A 6693-nucleotide genomic window follows, 5' to 3' on the forward strand; every position below is an offset into this window, starting at 1 on the left:
TTGGATATTTTGGTAAAAATGATTCAAACTTCTTAGTGTTTTGTTTCTTGTTGCTTTGTTATTTCCAAACACACTTCAACGTGTATTTTTAATATACCAAAAACTAACTTACACCTTGAACGTTGCGCAAAAAATCCCATATCTGGTTAGAGTTAGATTAATTCAAACAAGAAATAGGTTCAGTGTCACGGCCCGGGCGCATATCAATGCGCACTCATCTTTGCGCTCTGATGAGCCCACCTCCAAGAACGCACTTCCAGGCGCGTGTTAGTCCTGCTGCAGCCGGCAGCTGCAATCAATCACCAGCAATCAGCGCACCAGTAGTTGATCAGAGGTCCTGCCTTCTTAAGCCAGTGCAGAAATGCATTACGGGCCAGAACGTAATCATCTGTTCCCGTAGTAGGCATCCGTCTCTGGCTTCCCTCCCGCGTACTTGATCTCTCTCTGTGCCTTCCCTGTTCCCGTGTCTTATGTCCTTTGTATTTGACGCAGTACTTCCCCTGTCTCCCGTGATCGAGCGGTGTGCCTCGACATTCCACTAGATTTCGGACTGCCTCCCTCTATCCTCGATCCTCGACCCCCGCATGGACACGGACCTCCTATGCCCAGCTATTGCCTCCGACTTCCTGCTTGTTTCAGGGATCTATGAGCCTGCCCTGCCTCCTTTTGGACTTGCCTCTCGCTAAACATTTACGGCAACACTCAACAGTTAATACATACACATAGTCGCACACACCATACACTCTCTTGGATTTTGTCAAACTCCATTCTTTACTGTAGTTGATTATATTATCATTTTTCATATATATATAGTGCATATACTACGCCCCCTTGTTGTTTGTGCCGTCTACTCCCCCCGTACGTAACATTCAGTTTTATGTGACACACGTCCTATGGAGTGGCATGACGCAGTGGGTAGTGGCCACCTTGTAACTAGAGGGTTACTGGTACCATACTGGCCTGGGGAGCTCATGGCGAGGTGTCCCAAAACAAGATACCGAGCAGTTACGCACTTGATCGAGTCGTGGTTAGCACCCTGTATGGCACCCTCCGCCATTACTGTGTGAATGGGATGTATATTGCAATGCACTTTGATGATCATTCCAGGTATAGTAAAGTGCCATATAAATACAGATCATGTGCTATTTACAAGGGATGTAACGGTATCAAAACTCACGGTACAATATTACAATGGTATTAGGGCCATGGTACAATATTATTGCAGTATATAACAAGCTAGGTAAAAATACCATAGTGTGTAAAATGAAGTCTCTAAAATGAAATGTTTAGGATAAAAACACTTACTGTAAGGCAGCATGGTGAAAAAAGGGGTTACTTGGTGTGCCTCACAAAGGGAATGTCCTGGGTTAAATCCCAGGCTCTGGGTTTTCTGTGTGGAGTTTGCATGTTCTCCCCGGGACTGTGTGGGTTCCCTCCGGGTACTCCGGCTTCCTCCCGCCTCCAACAACATGACCTGGGGATAGGTTGATTGGCAACACGAAATTGGCCCTAGTGTGTGAATGTGAGTGTGAATGTTGTCTGTGTTGGCCCTGTGATGAGATGGCGACTTGTCCAGGGTGTACACTGCCTTCCTGCCCGAATGCAGCTGGGATAGGCTCCGGCACCCCCCGTGACCCCGAGAGGAACAAGCGGTAGAAAAAAATGGTGGATGGCGCACTTACGGTCATTTAACACAAACATAATGTTAAAAGTTTTACTATAATAGATTGCCAAAAACAAGTGTTTCTAAGTGCAAAAATAGTGCAGGAACATCTACTGTTTCAAGCAAATATTTAAGCACCACCCGCGACCCCGAAAAGGACAAGCGGTAGAAAATGGATGGATGGATGGAACTTACAGTTGATGTATTTAATGCAGTGCAGGAAGAAGGACATGTAGTGACTCTCCACCTTGACTATAAATAGTATAATTTCTCTATAAAATTGGTATAACTATACCTCTGCAATATATTGTAAGTTTATTAACATTAAATGAAACAACCGAAGAGGGTCAATATGTCTTCAAATTTTTTTGCAATTTCTTATTCTTTTAGCCAGACCTGTGTGTTTATTTCCGTATCTGACGGTTTTGGCTACAACTGTCGCCTTCCTCAGAGGTCTTTCTTTGTCTCCATATTCTGGTACGGCAAAAAAGGCATTTTGCCCGAGGTCACACACGCCCCACTATTTGAGAAGGAGTGCTCTAAAGTAACAATGTAAACATTCAATGTAACAAGTGTAAAAAAAAAATCCACTTTACAAGTTTTATATTATGAGAAGCGGCGTCCTCTACATCGGTCAGTTTTATATCAGTTTGTGAAATGTTGTTTCTCAGAAAAGTAAACGAAAAATATAACTTTTTATTGTGTAAGTACGTCATAAATTGATGTTTGACTTTTTTTCCATGTGGCGGTTAGGAGGGGGCGACTTGTCCAGCCCGCGACAAGCTGTAGACAACTAGATGAATGGATCAAGTAGCTTTGTAGTTTATTCGTATTTCTTGTGTTAAACTTTTTGGGGGGTGATTTTCCTTTTGGCGGTGGGACGAGATCAGCTTGTGTTGCCTTGGAAACTCTCAAAACAAAAGTGACAGAATGCAGAGTCTTACCTCCGCCAAAGAGTTTTGGCCTGGACTTGTTTTTCTGTTAGCGAAATAACTGAACCAGTTACGGACAGGATTAAAATAATAATTTTTATCTACGGTGTAGTTTATTTGCAGACCAAACAAACGCTAAAATGCCAGAAAAAATTTAACTCACCAAGTTTTTGTTTGATACCATCACGGTATTAAAGGCCTACTGAAAACCACTACTACCGACCACGCAGTCTGATAGTTTATATATCAATGATGAAATATTAACATTGCAACACATGACAATACGGCCGCTTTAGTTTACTAAATTGCAATTTTAAATTTCCCGCGAGTTTCTAATTGAAAACGTTGCGGAATGACCCGTACGCGTGACGTCACGGACTGTTAGAAAATATTAGCGCTGCACCACTAGCAGCTAAAAGTCATCTGCTTTAATTGCATAATTACACAGTATTTTGGACATCTGTGTTGCTGAATCTTTTGCAATTTGTTTATTTAATAATGGAGACTATGAAGAACAATGTTGTTGGTGGAAAGTGGTGGATTGCAGCTGTCTTTAGTACCGAGACACAGCTGGTGTTTCTTTGTTTGTTGTGAAGCAGAGCGGTCAAGTGAACATGTTTTCTCTACGTCAACCAGCATGTTTTTGGATGGGGAAATTGTGATATATAACTTACCGAAGACATCAGAGGATTATTCGTCGTCCTGCAGCATCTGTCAAAAAAGGCTTGTTCACCGCAGCCATCCGACCTCGAGGTATGTCTTTACAATCTTTAAAATCTCACTAAAACACTATTAAAACAATAAGCTATCAATATCCTAATTCACAAATCTTTCATCCTCGCTCAAATTAATGGGGAAATTGTCACTTTCTCGGTCCGAATTGCTCTTACTGCTGGTGGCTCCCATTTTAACAATGTGAATATGTGTGGAGCTCTACAACTCGTGACGTCACGCGCACATCGTCTGCTACTTCCGGTAAAGGCAGGGCTTTTTTATTAGCGACCAAAAGTTGTGAACTTTATCGTCGATGTTCTCTACTAAATCCTTTCAGCAAAAATATGGCAATATCGCGAAATGATCAAGTATGACACATAGAAATGATCAAGTATGACACATAATATGGACCTGCTATCCCCGTTTAAATAAGAACATCTCATTTCAGCAGGCCTTTAAGGAGAATACTTTGAAACCAAAATACCCCGGTATTTATAATACTGTTATATATCTACAATATGACATTGGCACATTCTCTTCTTTTTCAGTATTTCTCACTCGTTTTCTCTTTTCCCCCATATCTCTCATTACTTTCTTTTTTCTTTCTTATTATCGCTTAGTCATTGCTCTTTTTTTCCCAGTATCTCTCACTTATTTCACTCTTGGGCTGTCTTCAAACAGTCGAAGATTTGACAATTCACAGTTGAATGGTCTGACGATAAACCCCCATGGAAGGGAGGAAAGGTAATATTTGTTGAGGCGTCTGCATACAAGGGCCTTTAAATATTAGATAAAAATAATTCCTGTGTGAAGAAAAATAGTTTTTAGAGAGTAAGAAACAAATCTTAGGTTCAGCTGTCCCTTCAGACCTCCTTAGAGCGGTCGCTGCTTCCTGGTGTGACGTCATGTCTCTAAAATCAGTAACTATCTTATTGAAAAAAATCTTTATCTGCACACAAGAATATTTTACTGATTGTGTTGGGAAGATGTTTATAAATTAGGGACGTGATTGTGGCTCGTCGGGACGGGCTGCTGTTAGCCACAGAACTCGCTTGTGGGACTCGCTGGTAATGCACTGCTTCGCCCTGGAGGTGTAGCTTATCTCTTGAAAAAGGTAATGATCCTTCTCTGAATTCATAGAGAAACTTTTTTTTTTACTTTTACTTCACGTTTTAGTCAAGTTTAATGTCTTCATGGTGTTGCACCAGAGCCAAGGATCACACAAATTAGATCTTTGATTTGTTCACTTGATAAAAAAAAAAAAAAAGACTGAATTCCTTTCATTTAATCACCTTTAAAATATTCACGCTTAAAGGAACCATATGTAAGAATTTCATGAGAAGTCATCATTAATGGCCCTGATACATCAAAAGACATTAATAGATCATGTTGTTTTCAAACACCTCGTAGTACTGTAGTTCAGCCGGGATATGCTCATTTCAAAATTAGATTTACAGCTCCGAAATAAGGTTATTGTTTTCATTTCGATGTTCCGACCTCCACCATGTTAACCAATTAGAAAGTCTGTGAGTGTGTCACATCAAGGTTGCCAGTTGCGCATCGCCATCTTCGTCTAGATACTGCCACTGGTAAAGTTACTAAACATGTCAGACCTAAAAGGTCTCGTTACAATTCTCAACTTATTCATGGCAAAGCCAGGAATAAGAAGGAATTTGTATCGGGCATGCCTTTGAAAGATGGAGATGATTGAAGATTTTTTCATCCGACGCCAAATCTGATTGGACAAAAACCTTTAACGTACATGAACTGGAAGCAGTGCAGCCAAGTGATTCACTATGAAATGAAAAAAAAGACTGTTGGAAATTAACACAATATAATGGAGAAAATTCTAGAATTTAGGTGAATAAGCCGGTGCTTCCTATACTGTATTACAATGGTCCTGACAGCCCACCGCTGCTTTCAATGTAGTTTCCATCCATTGCACGTTGCAAAAATGAGCTTATTTCATGTTTGACCGCTGACAAATGATGTGCAATGAGAACAAACACTCATCAAACTGAAAGCTTTCACAATTCAGCTTAATCAAATTAATAGCGGGGGAGGTGCAATGCTCTGACAACCACAAAGAATGCTAAAACAAAAAAAACTAAAAAAACTGGCTGCTCGTTTGATTCTGCTGACTGTATTTTACTACGTTACACATACAAAATAGCTACAAAGGCTAATCACATTATATATATATGTATATATATATATATATATATATATATATATATATATATATATATATATATATATACATACATACATACATACATACATACATAAGGGCTGGGCGATATGACCTTTTTTTTAATATCTCAATATTTTTAGGCCATATCAAGATACACATCACCATATCTTGCCTTAGCCTTGAATTAACACTTGATGCATATAATCACAGCAGTATGATGATTCTGTGTGTCTACATTAAGACATTCTGGTTCATACTGCAATAATATATGCTCATTTCAAACTTTCATGCAGAGAGGGAAATCACAACTAAGTCAACTGAGCATAACTGTATTTCTTAAACAGTTATTAAGCATTTATGTAATTTCAAAACAGAAAGTGCAGGATTGTCAGAGATATTTTAAAACAAGCTATGAGTGCACTTTTGTGCATGATGTCACTAAGATGACATATCAAAACAACAGTAAATTATATTGCACTTTTTGTACAGAAGGCCACTACAATAGTTTAAAACAAAGTGCACTTTTGTGCATGATGTCACTAAGATGACATATCAAAACAACACTAAATTAAATTGCACTTTTTGTACAGAAGGCCACTACAATAGCTTAAAACAAATAAAGTGCACTTTTGTGCATGATGTCACACAAGATATTTCAATAACTGTCGAATAAAAATGAGCTGCATCATAGGAAATCAAAAAGGGTATGTGCTTCGCTATGTGGTAGGTTCCTGCAAATGTTTTCTCCTTCTGTTGTGGACTTTTTTTTTCATATGGCGTTGATGTGGGAATGGTTGCCTCAGCATTTTGTTGGTGTGGCACCGAACGGAGATGTTGACATGCGGAGCAAGCACTCTTCATTCTCTAGCGGGTGACTTTTCAAATGATGCTACATATTAGCAGTAATGCTACATTTTGTAGCAACACTTTTGCCCCACACTTGACAAATTACGGTTGTCTGTTCGACATCCTCGCTTGAGGCCAAACCATCGCCAGACGATAGACCCTGTTCTGTTTTTCTTGGGAATTAATTTTTCCTTCATTTGTTACCAGATTCACATCTTCTTTCTCTCGTATTACCACTCGCACCACAGCTAACGTCACCCATGCTGCTACCTCTCTGCTCCGCGAGGGCGTATATGTATGTGACGTATGTTAGAAGGTGTGCTTGTTTAGGTTTCTGTGAGATG

The sequence above is a fragment of the Nerophis ophidion genome, linkage group LG12 (assembly GCF_033978795.1).
Source record: "Nerophis ophidion isolate RoL-2023_Sa linkage group LG12, RoL_Noph_v1.0, whole genome shotgun sequence".
Taxonomy (NCBI): domain Eukaryota; kingdom Metazoa; phylum Chordata; class Actinopteri; order Syngnathiformes; family Syngnathidae; genus Nerophis; species Nerophis ophidion.